Source organism: Sus scrofa, chromosome 15 (genome assembly GCF_054392235.1).
Source record: "Sus scrofa isolate SSC_HxYL_T2T_F1_AM1 chromosome 15, Sscrofa_HxYL_maternal_Yorkshire_Landrace_v2.0, whole genome shotgun sequence".
NCBI lineage: Eukaryota > Metazoa > Chordata > Mammalia > Artiodactyla > Suidae > Sus > Sus scrofa.
In genome coordinates, this window is record NC_139397.1 from 152,433,957 (window position 1) to 152,451,999 (window position 18,043).

At 41.5% G+C, this 18,043-nt stretch overlaps 1 long non-coding RNA gene across 4 annotated transcripts in view; it reads left to right on the forward strand.

Moving 5' to 3' along the window:
* Positions 1 to 18,043, forward strand: part of LOC146396236 (uncharacterized) — a 160,918-nt gene that overhangs the window by 48,369 nt on the left and 94,506 nt on the right. Inside the window, exon 1 of one of the 4 annotated variants that reach the window (XR_014829199.1) lies at positions 10,624 to 10,879. The exons of the other annotated variants lie outside the window; for them this stretch is intronic. This is a non-coding gene — a long non-coding RNA (uncharacterized LOC146396236). Of the gene's footprint in view, positions 1 to 10,623; positions 10,880 to 18,043 lie in introns of those variants that run through there. 4 annotated transcript variants of the gene reach the window in all.

Below are 18,043 nucleotides of genomic sequence, written 5' to 3' on the forward strand. Positions count from 1 at the left end.
TTCAACCCCAGCCTAGGAACCTGCATATGCTGCAGGTGTGGCCCTAAAAAGACCAAAAAAAGAAAAAATCTGTCCTACTGCAAGATCAAGATTATATTTTATGTTCTGTTCCAGAATGTTTAAAATTTTGTTTTTCACTTTAAGTTCGTTGATGTATTTGGAATCAATAATTTTTTTCCAAATCATACTGATACCTGTATGAATGTTGTAAGGAGGAGATCTATTTTTTCCCATCAGTAGTCCCAGCACTGCTAACAGGCAATGACATTTTGGTCACCTGAGACATTTCCCCACCCAGAGAGGTCTGTTTCTGTTTTCCTCTCTGTCTTGGGGTTGTTCACCTATCCTCATACATTGCAACAATCTCTCAGCTTTAAAAGAAGTGTTGATGGGCGTTCCCCAGTGGAAAAGTGGGTTCTCATTGTCACAGCACTGGGAACTTGGTCTTGACGATGGTAGAACAGGCGGCCTCTCTATTATTCTTCTAAATAGTCAGGGCTTCCACTCATCTTCACCCTTGTTTAATAGGAGGGACACCCTGAAAATTTCCAGGGGGAAAACATTCTGTGGGATTTTGGTGGGAAGTGCATTTCATGGGAATGTTAGTTATATTTTCCGATGGTGCGTCTTCCCATTTGTGAACATGACTCTCATTTTTCAAATATTTCTTTTTTTCTTTTTTTTTTTTTTTTTTTTTTGTTGTTGTTGCTATTTCTTGGGCCGCTCCCGCGGCATATGGAGGTTCCCAGGCTAGGGGTCGAATCGGAGCTGGAGCCACCGGCCTACGCCAGAGCCACAGCAACTCGGGATCCGAGCCGCGTCTGCAACCTACACCACAGCTCACGGCAACGCCGGATCGTTAACCCACTGAGCAAGGGCAGGGACCGAACCCGCAACCTCATGGTTCCTAGTCGGATTCGTTAACCACTGCGCCACGACGGGAACTCCTCAAATATTTCTTATATCCTCTAATGTTATGCGCTTCTTCCTTTAGAACTTGCTACAATGTTGTTTGATTTATTTCTTATGGTTTTATGGCTGTTTTGAATGATATGTTTGGATTTTTGTAGTTTTTTAATTGGTTGCTCTCATGCATGAGAAGTTATTTATTTGTCAATGTCTTGTATTCTTAGCTTTTTCTATGTATGAAATTGTATTGCATGTAAAAAACATACTATTTTTTCTTTTGCAATCCTCATTTATTTTTCTTGTCTTGTTGCATTATCCATATCTCCAGAGAAATGCTAAATAGATGCACAACAGGCATATCCTTGTCCTAATCCTTTGAAGAGAACAAAACATCTCTTAACTTTTCATTTTCTACCATTTTTAAAAACTCAAAAGAGAAAAGAATGAATACCTGCAAATCCTTCACCTAGATCCACCAGTTATTAATATTTATCTGCTTTTTCTTCTCTATTATTTTTTTCTGAATCATTTGGGTAGCAGTTACTGACACTATGATATTTTACCCTAAGTGCTTCTAGTAGTTATAGACTAAGAACTGGGTATTCTACATAACCAGAGTTGGGAAATTCATCATAGCTTAAAATGCTATTAGCTATTACACATTGTATTATTTAAATTTTACCAACTTGCCCAGTAAGATTTTCCACAGCTGTTTTTATTTTTTCTTAATCCAGAATCCAACCAAGCATCACGCATTGTATTCAGTTGTCACTTTTTAATCTTTAATTGAGAACAGTTCCCAGTCCCCTCACTCCATTTTTGGTCTTTTGTGATCTTTTTAGGAATCCAGACTACTTATTTTTTTGTGGCAAGTCCCTCAATTTGGATTTTGAAAGAAACATTTTTATATTCCCATAAGAATATCTCGAAGGTTTTTGGTAGAAATCTGTTAATAGACTAAGAAATTACCTTCTCTTTGTACTTTGTAGGAATTCTTTCCCTTAATTGTTGATTAATATTTAGTATTATCAAATGCCATCTCTTCCATTTAATTAGATGATCATTATTTTTCTTCTTTGATCAGCTTTTAAAAAAATTTTTATATAATGATTTTTATTTTTTTCCATTATAGCTGGTTTACAGTGTTCTATCAATTTTCTACTGTATAGCAGGGTGACCCAGTTACACATACATGTATACATTCTTTCTTCTCACACTACCATGCTCCATCATAAGTGACTAGACATAGTTCACAGTGCTACACAGCAGGATCTCATTGCTAATCCACTCCAAAGACAGTAGTCTGTGTCTATTAACCCCAAGCACCCCGACCATCCCACTCCCTCTCCCGCCCCCTTGGCAACCACAAGTCTATTCTCCAAGTCCATGATTTTTTTTTTTAATTTTTTATTTTATTTTCCCACTGTACAGCAAGGGGGTCAGGTTCATGATTTTCTTTTCTGTGGTAAGGTGCATTTGTGCCATATATTAGATTACAGAAATAGTGATATCATATGGTATTTGTCTTTCTCTTTCTGACTTACTCAGTATGAGAGTCTCTAGTTCCATCCATGTTGCTGCAAATGGCATTATTTTGTTCTTTTTTATGGCTGAGTAGTATTCCATTATGAATATATACCACATTTTTCCTAATCCAGTCATCTGTCAATGGACATTTGGGTTGTTCACATGTCTTGGCTATTGTGAATAGTGCTGCAATGAACATGTGGGTGCATGTGTCTTTTTTAAGGAAAGTTTTGTCTGGATATTTGCTTAAGAGTGGGATTGCTTGGTCATATGGTAGTTCTATGAGTAGTTTTCTAATGTATCTCCATACTGTTCTCCATAGTGGTTGTACCAGCTTATATTCCCACCAACAGTGTAGGAGGGTTCCTTTTTCTCCACCCCCCCCAGCATTTGTTATTTGTGGACTTATGAATGATGGCCATTCTGACTGGTGTGAGGTGGTATCTTGTAGTTTTGATTTGCATTTCTCTACTAATCAGTGATGTTGAGCATTTTTTCATGTGCTTGTTGGCCATCTGTATATCTTTCTTGGAGAAATGTCTATTCAGGTCTTTTGCCCATTTTTCAATTGGGTTGTTGGCTTTTTTTGCTGTTGAGTTGTATAAATGGAAACTATTTTCTCTCATTCCATAAGTTGTCTTTTTGTTTTCTTTTTGGTTCCCTTTGCTGTGCAAATCTTGTCAGATTGATTAGGTCCCATTGGTTTATTTTTGCTTTTATTTCTGCTGCTTTGGGAAACTGACCTGAGGAAACATTTGTAATGTTGATGTCAGAGAATGTTTTGCCTCTGTTGTCTTCCAGGAGTTTGATGGTGTCTTGTCTTATATTTAAGTCTTTCAGCCATTTTGAGTTTATTTTTGTGCATGGTGTGAGGGTGTGTTCTAGTTTCATTGATTTGCATGAAGCTGTCCAGGTTTCCCAGGAGTACCTGCTAAAAAGACTGTCTTTTCCCCATTTTATGTTCTTGCCTCCTTTGTTAAAGATTAATTGACCATAGGTGTCTGGGTTTATTTTTGGGTTTTCTATTCTGTTCCATTGGTTTGTATGATTGTTTTGGTACCAGTACCACACTGTCTTGGTGACTGTGGCTTTGTAATATTGCCTTTGTAATATTGTCTGGGAGATTTATGCCTCCTGCTTGGTTTTTGTTCCTCAGAAATACTTTGGCAATTCTGGATCTTTTGTGGTTCCATATAAATTTTTGGATTATTTGTTCTAGCTCTGTGAAAAATGTCATGGGTAAATTGATGGGGATTGCATTGAATCTGTAGATTGCTTTGGGTAGTATGGCCATTTTTACAATATTATTTTTTCCAACCCAGGAGCATGGAATATTTTCCATTTCTTTACATCTTCTTTAATTTCCTTGATTAATGTTTTATAGTTCTCAGCTAGAAGTCTTTTACCTCCTTGGTCAGGTGTATTCCCAGGTATTTGATTTTTGGGGGTGCAATTTTAAAAGGTATTCTATTTTTTCCCTTTTCTAATATTTCATTGTTAGTATATAGAATTGTGACTGATTTCTAAATGTTAATCTTACATCCTGCTACTTTGCTGAATTTGTTGATCAGTTCAAGTAGTTTTCTGGTTGAGTCCTTAAGGGTTTTCTATATATAGTATTCTTTAATCAGCTTTATGGCAAGTTGCATTACTGGATTTTCTAATGTTAAGCCACCTTGGGGTACAGCTAACCTGGTCATGATTTATATTTTTTTTCCAATGTATTTTAGGATTCTAATTGCTGGTATTTTACTAGGATTTTTTTTTTTCCCTTTTCATGGCCACACCTGTGGCATATGGAAGTTCCCAGACTGGGGTTGAATGGGAGCTGCAGCCACAGCAACACCAGATCTGATTGCTTCTGTGACCTAGGCTGCCTTTTGCAGGAAAGCTGGATCCTTAACCCACTGAGCAAGACCAGGGATTGAACCTGCATCCTCCCAGAGATAATGCTGTGTCCTTAACCTGCTGAGCCACAACAGGAGCTCCTACTTTGAATTTTTGGCTCTGTGTTCATAATTTTCCTTTAAAAAATTAATCAATTTCCCCAGCTTTATTGAGGTATAATTGGCGAAAATTGTATGTACTTAAAGTGTGCGCTGTGATGATGTGATCTATGGATACAACGTGACATTACAATTACGTTGATTAACGCATCCACCACCTCACCCTGTTACTCTTTTTTTGTGGTGAGAATGCTTAAGATCTACGCTCTTAGCAAATTCAAGTATGAAATGCAGAATTATTAACTCCAACCAGTAGGCTGAAGACCCGCTCCCCAGAGCTTACTCATCTATCAGCCGAATGCTTGTGCCTCCGGTGAGCAGCCTCTCTTCCTTTACCCACCTCCAGCCCCTGCTAAACCCGCGCATTCCACTCTCCGTCTCCACATGCTCTACTTTTTCTGGCTTTAGATTCCACATTTAAGTGAGATCATACGTACGGGTCTTCATCTGGCTGATTTCACTCAGCAGCCTGTCTTTCAAGTCCACACATGCTGTTGGAATGGCAGGATTTCCTTCTTTCTCATGGACGAATAACAATCCATTATCTATCTCATCAATCGATTGGATCGATCTATCATCTATCTATTCATTCATCACATCTTCTTTATACTTTAGCCCGTCGATGGACACTTGGGACTTAAGTTGCTTCTGTGTCTTGGCTATAGTGAATAATCCTGCAATAAAGACGGGAGTGCCTGTACTGCTTTGAGATACTGACTTAGTTTCCTTTGGATACACTTCCAGGAGTGACATTGCTGGATCCTACGGTGGTTTTACTTTTAATTTTTTGAGGAACCTTCGTTCCGTTTTCCGTGTTCCCACCCGTAGTGCACAGGGGTTCCCTTTTCCCTGCATCCTCGTCAACAGCTGTTGTCTCTTGACTTTTGATAAAAGCCCTCCTAACAGATGTGAGGTGATGGCTCACTGTGGCTTTGACTTGCATTTTCATAATGGTTAGTGGCATCAAGCATCTTTTCATGTTCCTCTCAGCCATTTGTACGTCGTCTTTGGAAAAACATTTATTCAGATCCTTTGTCCATTTCTCAATTGGATTATTTGGTGTTTTGCTATTGAGATATTTGAGTCCCTAATAGATTTTTTAAAAATATTAATCCCTTGTCAGATGTATGATTTGCAAATATTTTCTCCCATTCTATAGGTTACCTTTTCATTTTGTTGACTGTTTCCTTTGCTGGGCATAGGACTTTTTCATAATTTTCTTTTTTTTTTTCTACCTTACCTTGTTTTGTTACCATGGGTGATGCTTGCCTCATATAAGAGGCAAGAGATAGTCTTTGCTCCTTTTCTAGTCTTTGGAGCATATTAGTTAAAATAGAAGCCTCAGTAATTTAATTTTTTTTTAAAGAAAATTGTCCACCAAATATGATTTCAAATTATTAGTGCAAATTTTTTCATTTATTTTTATCTTAATAACAATTTCTTTTTCATTTTAATATTTATTTGTGCCTTCTTCCTGGATTAATCAAGAAAAAAGATAGTTGTATTTTTTATCAGTTATTTCTAAAGAACCATCTTTTTGATTCTTTTGTTTCTATTGCTTCTTTATTTACTATTTCCATAATTTTGACCTTCATTATTTTTTGTTTGTTTTTCCTTGGTTTTATATTGATTTAAATTATCTAAATTCTTATATTGCATTCTTAGCTCATTAATTTAAAATCTCTCTTTTTTACTAAAACACAAATTTAATATTATAAATTCTTTATAACATCCCCTTCATCTACTTTCCACAGATTTTTGTGTATTGTTTTTTGTCATCATTCAGTTCTTAGTACTTATAATCTCCATTATAATATCTTCCGGAGCCATGAATTATTTAAAAGTGTTATTTAGTTTCCAAATGTATGGATGCATTTTAGCTGACTTTAAAATTTCACTCCTCAACTTGTTGTGGGCTGGGTGTTTTCAAATCTTTGGTATTTTTAAAGACTTCCTTTGTGATCTGTTATGTATGCATTCAAATTTTAAAAACGTATTTTATATGTTTGAAAAGAACGTGTAGTCTGTATTCGTGGGAGCCTCGACGACCTCTCTCTCCCTCTCCCTCCCTCTCACCTGTTATTTCTTTCTGACGTGTTAACTATTTTGCTTTTTTCCCGTGATGTTTCTCATTATATGTCTGTGTCTGGATTTCCTTTGAAAAATTTAATCCTTCTCATCTCCCAGGGAATTTAATTTTGGGACGCCTGCATTTCTTCAATTGTGGATAATTCTGTGCTGCTGTCTGCGGAAGTGTTTCTCCTCCCCGTTGTCTTTATTCTCTCCATCTGGAACTCTGATTAGGTGCTATCTTGGACCCAACCAACGCTTCACATCTCTGAGCTGATTTTCGGCTCTCTGTGCCGCCTTCGAGTTAGATATTCTTAGTTTTGTTTTCTAATTCATTGGTTCTCTCTTCTGCTCTATCTAATAAGATATATAAGCCATCCATTGGGTTTTTGTTGTTTATTTCAGTGTTTTTCAGTTTCCTGATTTCCAAATGGATCCTTCTTAATATTGAAATTTCTATCCTCTCACGTAATAGTTGTTATTCATTTTGTTTCTATAAACTAAAACAATTAAAAATTCTAACAATTAAATTTTAATGTTCTTTTCAAATTGCTTTATTTCTTCCTTGTTCCATTTGGTGTGAATTTTCCCATGATTTGGTTCTATTAACTGTGTCTTATGGCAGTAGATTTTGACAAGTGTTTTATGGTTTTATTTGAAACTTCACCTTACCAGGGAATTTTCCCTCCTGCAAATTTGTGTGTAATTCTGTAATCAAAGAAAAAGAAAACAAACATCAGTGAAAGGTAAAGGTTAGTGTCTAAAATCTTTGCTAGGAAGAGGGCTCATGTGAGTAATAAAGAAAAGAACGGAATTTTCAAGGAATTCAAAAACGGTCGTCCGCAGACCCTCTGCTACAGAAGGTGTCGAACCTGCAGCGCCAGCATTCGGCCTCCCTGGTAGTCCCGAAATACGCATTAGAGTGAGGTAACAGTGAATTTTATCTTCACCCATTAAGTTACAAAAACGTGACGAGATGGTGGTATTTAATGCCAGTGACGCTTTCATGAGACAGAAACTTGCACTCTGCTGGGGAGAGTTAGCTTTTCAGGAAAGTAACCTAGCAATGCAGTAGTAAGGACTGCTCACTTTCTGGGCACTTGCTACGCCTCGAGCTAGGTGCCGAACCACGCGTGTAACGGACAGGAGACATACCTATCAAGGACAACATCTCATTATTTGGGTGGCTTTTCTAAAAGCTCAACAGTCGGAGGATCGTTAATCAAATTACGATATATTTCATTTCCAAAGAATTTTCTCGGCGGGAAGAACACTCCTGAATAGGGAATTTTGAAGCAAAACAAAGGCACTCAACAATGGAAGAATATGCATAGAACATCGTCTGGCTGAAACACACACCTATATCAAGAGCAATTTCTTTCGGTCAGATTGAGGCTGACAGTTTGTGTCTCCGTGTCCTTTCACGTGCTTCCACATTTTCTACAATGTGACGTCATTACTTTAATCAACCTAAAAACATTTAGCAATGGAGAACACGGCTTTAAGCAGTGAATGTTTTACAGACAGGCAACTTTTTTTTAAAACATGCCGATGCCCGTCTCCTGGCCTGCGATGGCTACGTGCCCTCGTGGCCCAATTCTGTCTGCTGTTAGCAGCCTCTCTCCGCATCTCTCTGGACCAGAGAGTTTTCCAACCCTCTTCTGTCTTGGGCACATCTGTTGATAAACAATCTTCCATTTCCTTGGGCAGCTGGTTTCTTTGGCAGCTCTGCCTCCTAGAAAGTTCTTTTAAATTGAACTTGAGAAATGTGTTTGGTGATACTGATTATTGATTTTATCCTAAAACTCCCTGGTTCTGGATAACAGTGGGCACTCTGCCCATTCAAATCTGAGATGCACGGTCAGTGTTTAGCTGAATGGTGATCAGGGCTATTTTGGCCCCCAGGGGACATTTGGCGATGTCTGGAAACATTGCTAGTCACCACAGCTGGTTGGGGGGCGGGGGGAGGGGGGAGGAAGAGTGTTCTTCCAACCTCTACGGGGTGGGGGCCAGGGACAGTGCTCAACTTTGTCTGGTGCACAGGACGAACTGGCAGACCCAAAGCTATCTGGCCCCAGACGTCAATAGTGCCAAGGTTGACAGACTGTATTTCATTTCAAAATCCTTGTTTCCAAACACATACAGAGGAGTTTAAAATTGATTTTCATTTTTTGGTACACAGAAATCCTATCAATGCTTTATAGCAACACATCACAGTTAAATTGAGTTTTTGCAAATCATTCTTAAACTTCGAAATGTCCCTTATTTACTTATTTATTGGGCCTTGCCAGCAGCACGTGGAAATTCCTGGGCCAGGCATCAGAACTGTGCCACAGCAGTAACCCCAGCCTCTGCAGTGACAACTTGGGAGCCTTACCCCACGGCACCACACAAGCGAACCCCCAAATGTCCCTTATTAATAAGAAAAACGAGCATTGAGTAACATATTAAACTACTTCTCACTCTTTGATAAGAGAGATGATTGGTTTCAAGGACGGAGGGAATGAAGTGGTGCTCCCGGGAAATCATTTTGGACGTTTCCATCAGGCCTTCCTGGAGAGCATGGTCATCAGAGCCTGCAGTGAAGGCTGTAAGGGCTGCTGGCCGACCTTGAGATGCCCTTCAGTGGGCATCGCTTCTCACCCACTCTACCACTACCCCGCCCCTATCTCCCACAGAGGAGCATCAGGATGGATCCAGACACACCCACACGGAAGATTCTCCTGCAAGGGGCAAAGTGAAGACAGATGTTCTGTCTTGGTTCAAAACAGTAACACACGAGCATCTGCTAATTGACGTCATTTTGCATTTCCATTAGCAGCACCCTCTGCATGAAACCATAAGGGGTTGGAGACATCTCAGGGGGGCTCCCTGGCCCTGTCCCAGGAGGCAGGGAGATGACCTGGCCACATGAAAAGCCCCTGAGCACTGGGGATCTTGGGGCAAGTCCCTCAAAAGCTGTGTAGCTTGGAGAGAGTCCCTTCATTTCCCTGTACCAATTTCTTTATCCGTAAAACAAAGAGGTTATATCAGAGCATCCTCTGGTTTCTTTATGCTTCTAAAATGCTAGGATTTTAAAGCATTGTCTCAAAAAGACAAGACGAGCATCAGCAATGCAGCAGTTCAGTGCACTTTATAAATATTTCTTTCACCACTCTTTCCTCTCCAACTTTGGAGATGGACTCAGTTTTCTTTCCATGAGGTTTCTTTAACAAAAGCAGCCTGACTCACTAGTTAATATGCGTTTATTTGGGATGACTTTAGAAAGAAAATAAGTTCAAAGAATATTTTGATAGGAAATGAAACCAGAAGTTAGTTGCATGTGGAGGTTGACCATAAATTTATAAGCTAAAAGGTATGACACATTTTTTTCCTACCCAGTGTTTCTTTAAAAAAAAAAAAAAGATACTTCAAAATAAAAGAGTTTGAGATCTTCACATTTGGTTGCTGCATTTCCATTTAATTAATAACTGTCTCTGGCCCTTTTTCATCTGGCAAAGCATCCTGACCAGGAAATAATCAGGAAAGCTTTACTGAGCATACTGCCAATAAATTAGGACATGGCAGCTGAAGACATCTGAGTTTGGTTCATCCTTGATCTGTTCATGGATCATGAGGAGTAATTTCCACAGGACTCTTGCAGGTGGAGGAAAAAGCTGGATATGCTCAAAACAATTGAGTCCAACCAAGGAGGCAGAGCAGAGAATTGGTCATGCTTTGACTGAACTGGAGCCGTCACCCAGCTAGAGTCAAGTTCAGACTTGCCATGACAGACAGATCCTGCGAGCTGACCTTCCTGGCCCCCGAGGTCCTGCTTAACACTCATGACGGCGGCAAAGATGTGGTGCTGGGTCCATGGACCAGTGTTTAGGCTCTCGGGGCTGCTTGGGGACAGTGCCTCAGGCAGGGTTCTAAGAACGCCCCCACATCCCACTCTGGTGTAGATACTCTGTGTAATATGTGAATATGATGCAGGGATTTCACTCCGTGGTTAGGTTGTGAAAGGCACCGTTGACTTGCAGGAGGAGAGGTGGCTGTGTGAACCTGACCTGAGCACATGACCCTTGAAATTCCTAGAAGTCAGAGACAGGGAGTCAGAGCACCAGGGCATGAGAGGAATTCCACATGGGATGGAGGGTAGCGTGTGGCAGAGGATGTGGGCTGCCCGCCAGCAGGGAGGCAAGGACCTCCATCCTACAGCCACAAGGAACTGAATTCTGCCAACAACCAGAATGAGCTCGGGACTGGATTCTTCCCTACTCGAGCCTCCAGATGGGAACACAGCCCAGCTGACCCCTGGATTCAGCCTTGAGACCCTGTAAAGGGAACCCCGTCATGCTGTGCCTGGACCTTCCATCCTCAGACCGGTGAGCTAGTAAATGGGAGTGTTGTAAGCTGATACATTTGCAGTAATTTGCTAGGTGGCAATAAAAACGAATACAGCAGCCACACACCCAAGCTGAATGCACACAAGCAGTGCTATTGGAAACGGGAGGGCAATGCCACAGACACGCGAATGTCATCCCCTTGCCGGCATCGTGGCATCTTCAGGGAAAGTGGCTCCTGACAGCTGTACCCACCCTCTCCAGGATGGTTTGAGTCCACGCTGCAGTGTAAAGTGGGAGGCAGCCCTGAGCCAGAGGCTGGAGGACGTGGATTCTGTTGTTTTGTGCTTTGCAATTGCTTGATGGCATTTGACCAAGTCTCTTTCCTCTGGGGCCATAGTTCAAGTATCTGTGTGACAGTAATTGAAGTAGATGCTATCTAAAGCCTAAGAGGCTCCGAGGATCTGTTCTGGTTTTGTGATTTCTCACACCCTGCCCTCCCCAGATGGGTGATGAATCTGTGAGCACCTGAAGGCAAGGTGTTGGCAGCTCACTCCACATGTGCTGGCCAGCTACTGCGCATGTGGCAGCAGTTGCCCTAGATGTCATGAAATCTTCAAACTAGCATTCTGAGAACATGCTTAAAGTTTGTTAAGTGAAAGGAGGGGATCTCAAATAGCAGGTGTTGGAGAATCAGGTAACGTCGTTGCAGCTGGGTCTGTTAATCCATCCAGCTATTCCTGGGGATGCACGTGCCACAGTGAGGTAAGGGGCGGGGCTGTGGGCTGGCCCCCTCCCTGCCCCCTGGTAGGCTTTGCACTGGAGTCTCTGCTGGCCAAGTGGAAAAGGAAGTGGGTCAGGTATAATAAGAGTCACCACACGCTTCCATTATTGGTAGACATATGGTGGGTTCTCTTTGCTGTTGTTGCTTTCAAACTTTTTACTGTGGTCAACTACACATCACATAAAATTCGCCATTTTGGTCATTTTAAGTGTGTGGTTCCGTGACATTGAGCACACTCATGTGAGTGCAGCCATCCCCAGAACCCTCTTCATTTTGCAAAACTGGAACTCTGCACCCGTCCAAGCCCCCTGTTCCCTTCGCTCAGCCCCTGGCAGTCCGCAGCCCACCTGCTGTTTCTACGAATTTGACGCTTCCAGGGACCTCATATAAGGGAAACCTTATAGTGTTTGTCTTTTGTGACTGGCTTCTTTCACGCGGCACAATGTCCTCAAGGCCCATCCACGCGTCAGAATCTCCTTTCCTTTTAAGACTGAATAACATGCACTCTATGGATAGACACATTCTGCTGATCACCTTGGGCTGCTTCCGTGTTTGAGCTGCCGGGAATACTGCTGCGACAAACAGGCGTGTGCTCCGTTTTGCTCTAACTAAACATTCTTTTGATGAAGTGCACCACCCCGCGCACAGTTCAAAGGCTGTTGCGACAGTGAACACACACATCCACGTGACGTCTCCCAGACGAAGACACTGGACCCACAGCACCCAAGAACCCCTGCCCGTGCCTCCCACGCATTTCCCCATCTCCCTCCCCGCTGGTCAGAGCCATCCTGGCCTCTGACACTGCTGTTAGTCACACCCGGGCTGGAGGTTTACAGGAATGGAGTCACAAATCCCCACTCCTCATGCTCGGCTTCCTTTGCCCAACACCGTGAGCAACGTGCGCGTTGTTGCAGGAGGCAGTGCTCCCATCATGCTCCTGACTGCACACTAAGAATTCCACTGCATGGAAGCACCTCCATTCACTGACTGATTCTGCGGCATGATGGAGCTTTGGTTTGCTCCCCCTCTGGGGCTGTTCTGAACAAGAGGGCTATCAGCGTTTTCACAAGTGCTCTTCTAGGGGTGGGATGGTGGGGTGTGGAGCAAGCGTAGCATCCTCTGGTAGATGCTGCCAGAGTATTTCTAAAGGGTCGTTTGGTGCACATGCTCCTTGCAGTGATGGACGAGGGTTCCAGGCTTTCCCCATCTTCGTCCACACTTGGTCTTGTCCTTCTTTTGGTTTCAGATATCCTGATGCCTGCTTTGTGTTGTCCTACTGTCAGGCACGTCCACTGCCCTGATGACTGGAGGGATTGGCACCATTTCTCACCCTTGCTGGACGCTTTGCCATCCTCCTTGTGGTGGGTTTCCTTTTGTCTTTTTAGGGCTGCACCTGCAGCACCTGGAGGTTCCCAGGCTAGAGGCTGAATTGGAGCTGTAGCCACCAGCCTATGCCCAGCAATGCAGGATCCGAGCCTCGTCTGTGACCTACACCACAGCTCACAGCAATGCTGGGTCCTTAACCCATGGAGCGAGACCAGGGGTCGAACCTGTGTCCTCATGGATACTAGTCAGATTCGTTTCTGCTGCGCCATGATGGGAACTCCAGGGGTGGGTTTCTTCAAGTCTCTCACTCATTTAAACATTTGGGTTGTCTTTTTCTTACTGATTTATAGTAACTCAAAAAAATGTCTCCTGGATTTAGGAGTCAAATTTAAGCCCTGGATTTAAGAATCAAATTCATAGAAACAGAAGGTAGACAGCAGCTTATTATATTAAACACAGATATCTTATTTGTGTTTACGCTATTTCTGCCCGTTTGGCTTTTTATTCTTAGATTTGTTTTCGATGAACGGAAGTTCTCAGTTTTCATGTAGTCCCTCAATCCGTCCTTCACGGTCAGGGCTTTGCGTGGGCTGTGTGGGAAACATTTGCCGGCTACAGTCTCACGCCACCTTCTCCTCGGAGCTGCCTGAAGGCTTGTCGGGTTTCACAGGTTCATCTCCCACCTCTCCAGACCATGTCTCAGTATGATGGGAGGTTCAGGTCCACACTCACTTTGCTCTGGATGAATACCTGGTTGACCTGCATTACTTATTGGAAGAAGAAGCCTTTTGCCTTTGTTATGTGGACTTACCTTTGTCATAAGCCATGTGTCTGTGTATGTCAGTCTCCTCCCGGGCGTCTTGTATGTTCCTTGGTCTTTCCTCCACCCTCCCTGCCCACTGTTGCCCCACATCCTTGTGCCCACACGCCTGTGTTAACCCCTGCAGATTAGAGCTTTGTTATATCTGGTATGTAAGTCCTCCAGTTTTAGTCTTCCTCAATATTGTCTTGGCTCTTCACAGCCATTTGCACATCCGTATCCACTTAAAAAATCATCTTGTTAAGTTTCTCGCCAAAATCATGTTGGGATTTGGATTAGGACTCCATGGAATCAAAAATCAAAGAGGAGTTCTCATCGTGGCTCAGCGGAAACGAATCTGACTAGTATCCATGAGGACGCAGGTTCAATCCCTGGCCTCAATCAGTGGGTCAAGGGTCTTGTGTTGCCCGTGAGCTGTGGTGTAGGTCATGGTTGTGGCTCAGATCTGGTGTTGCTGTGGCTGTGGTGTAGGCCAGCAGTTGCTGCTCCAGTTCGACACCTAGCCTGGGAACCTCCATATGCCTCAGGTGTGGCCCTAAAAAGACACACACACACACACACACACACACACAAATTCAAAGAACTGACATCTTCAGGAACAGGGTATATCTTTCTACCTGTTCAGGTTTTCTTTAACTGCTTTCAATACTACACAGTTCTTTCCAGCACTCTTACTATTTACTAACCTATAGTAAACAGTATCGCCTTCATTTCAAATTTGAATTGTTTGTTCACAATTAGAAATAAAATTGTTTTTATTTAGAGATTTAGCATGCTTAGTTATTTTGCAGAATTTGCCTATTGATTCTGATTGTTTAGAGTGCATAGAATGTTTTTTCCTCAAATAGGCAGCAATCATCTACAAATCATGACAGTGTAATTTCCCTGTTTCCAATCATGATACTGTTATTCTCATTTTATTCTCCATGAGAATATATTCTTCCTTATCTTACGGGCGAGGGCATGATCTACGGTCCCGTTGAATGAACGTCGTAAATAGTGAACACCTTTATCTTTTCCCGTGTTTTCAACATTTCAAAGTTTTCACTATTTCCCCATTAACTATATAATGTTGGCTTTAGCTTTTTTGTAGATGTTGCCTATTAGATTAAGAAAGGTTCCTTTTCTATTACGAGTTTGCTGGTAATAAAACTTTTTATTATGAGTTTGTATTGAAGCTTCAAGTCCTTTTAAAGCATTTATGGGATGATCTTAAATTTTTTCTTCTTTAATGAATGTGGTGAATTATCAACCTTGCATTCTTGGAACGAAAGCAACTTGGTCGTGATGCACTGTCCTTTCCATATACGGCTGGATTCTATTTGCTAATATTTTTATTTAGAATTTTGATCAGATTAAAGTTTTTCATTTTTTACAAAATCAAAATTCTTCATAAGTGGTTTGTATTTTTATCGGGAGGCATGCGATTTTTGGTGTTGTTTGTGCTGTTAGCAATCAGTGGTATAATCTAGATCCATTGTTTCAATGAGTTTTGGGGGTGCAAACTTGGGATATTCTGATTCTATTATTTCTTCAATTATCAGTATGATGCATATGTGAATAAAACTTCCCCTTATCAATTTTTCTTACCCCAGAATATACTTCATTTAGGAAAGATAGGATAAGTACTTTACTGTTTTCCTTTATTTATCTTTTTTTTTTTTTTTTTTTTTTTGTCTTTTTGCCCTTTCTAGGGCTGCTCCCGTGACATATGGAGATTCCCAGGCTGGGGGTCTAATCGGAGCCATAGCCACCAGCCTACGCCAGAGCCACAGCAACGTGGGATCCAAGCCGTGTCTACAACCTATACCACAGCTCACGGCAACGCTGGATCCTCAACCCACTGAGCAAGGCCAGGGATCAAACCCACAACATCATGGTTCCTAGTTGGATTCGTTAACCACTGTGCCACGATGGGAACTCCATCAGTTTTCTAAGTAATGATTCTTCAGGGCTGAGCATTAAGACTTCTTTAGTGTTATAATTATGAATTTATTGATTTAAACCTATTAATGTATTTTAGTCTCTTTCAGTTACTATTCTTACTCATGGTCAAATTGTCCCATCTTTGGTCAACAGGAGCCTTTTCAAGTTGAGTCATAGACTTTTTTATTTCCCCGATACATTTTTTTCTACTGTGCAGCATGGCAACCCAGTTGTACCTACATGTATACGTTCTTTTTTCTCACGTGATCATGCTCCACCATAAGTGACTAGACATACTTCCCAGCACTACACAGCAGGAGCTCATTGCCAATCCATTCTAAAGGCAATAATCTGCATCTTTTGACAGGTCCTAATATTATTTGATATCTTACTTGCTTTTGATGTGATGAAATTGTGCCTGGAACATCCTGAATTTCCCTGCCCTGGATCTGGGCTCAGCCGTTTCTCCAAGCAGTTTTAGATCCTTTCAAGGGGAGACGGTGTATAGAGGCCAACATCTGGGCTCCAGGAGTGCTCGTTGCTGCTGGGTTTCCCTCACTACTGGGCCTTTCCGGAGGACAGTGCAAGGAAATAGTAGCTTTTTAAAAAGACAAAATATAATTTGCATGAAATAATTTTCCTCCCAACTCAAATTTATGACAATTACAGTTTACTAAACTTAATTGATTCATATATAGCTCCTTTCTCCAAGGTGAAAAATTCTGGTTCTCCATGACAACACCATAGTCATTAACTTGTCTTATCCCATAACAGTTTACGAAACTTAATTGATTCATATTTATCTCCTTTCTCCAAAGTGAAAAATTCTGGTTCTCCATGACAACAACATAATCACTAACTTGTCTTATCCGATAACACATACACACAGCCACCTCAGGATAGCAATGCAGCACTCACTAGTAGCAATACAATGACTGAAAATAGTTTAGTGTGTGTGTGTGAGTGTGTGTGTGTGGTGTGTGTGGTGTGTGTGCATGTCTCCCGGGGGTATATTCCACTGGGATGGATAGCAAAATCAACATGTTTAGAAGCCACATTTCAAATAGTTGCTTTATGCTTTGTTTCTCACCAACCTGATGCCCGGTTTTATTTGCTTTATTTTGCTTTAGATTTTTAAGAGTTGCTTTTTAGTTGTTGTTGTTGTTGTTTGGTGCTGTAATTATTTATATGGATCCTAAGTCAGACCTGTAAGACAATGTTACACTCAGAGGAGCCCAGATTTTATCCCTAGCCTCATCATCTTATCCCCTCAATTTTCCCGTATGTAATTTTGTATAAATTTACATTTTATCCTTTTATTTAAAATAGAAACAAACATTTGTATATTTTCACATTCTCCCATTTTTTTCAATGCATAGTGACATACTATACATAGTTATCCATCTTGCGTTTTTCTTTTTCTTTTCTGTCTTTTTTACCATTTCTTGGGCCGCTCCTGCGGCATATGGAGATTCCCAGGCTAGGGGTCTAAATCGGAGCTATAGCTGCCGGCCTATGCCAGAACCACAGCAATGTGGGATCCGAGCTGCACCTGTGACCTACACCACAGCTCACGGCAACGCTGGATCCTTAACCCACTGAGCAAGGCCAGGGGTAGAACCCGCAACCTCATGGTTCCTAGTCGGATTCATTAACCACTGCACCACGACGGGAACTCTGAGTTTTTCACTTACCAATATGTCCATACTAAATGTCAAACCAGAGCAGTATATGGAAATATTCTTCATTTCTTTTCATAGCTGTGTAGTACTCCACTATATAGAGGAGTATCACAGGTTTCTCAATTAGCCTCCTTTTGATAGGCCTTTATATTGCTCCCACTCTCTTGCAGTTACAACAGATGTCGCAGTGATTAGTCTTATGCATATATGTTTGTGTATTTTCCCCTGTGTATCTTTTGGATACATTTCTAGAGGTGGAATTGTTGGGTCAAAGGGTAAATGAAGATGTTAATTTGCAAGGTATTTCAAGAGCCCCCACCCAGGATCATGTGCATTTTTCATTCCCATCTACAATGTATGAGGGCTCCTGTTTGCTACAGCCAAAACTGTATCCTCAGACTTGGGAAAACTCAATGTATTTTCAAATTCATTGTGCTTGGAAAAACTCTGGAACATTTGCTCTAAAGTGCCTGTAACTTTAATATACAAATAATGTGCCGCTGGAATAAACACTGAATCATAGAAACACGCAAACCAACTAAAAGGAAAACGGCTTAAAGCCCACGCAGTTATAAAAACGGCTCACAGAGGGAAACTCGGGCCCCATTTCTGCAGATGGCAGCATCATTCCCTACAGCATGCTGCCTGTTTGGTGACCGTCCTTGTTC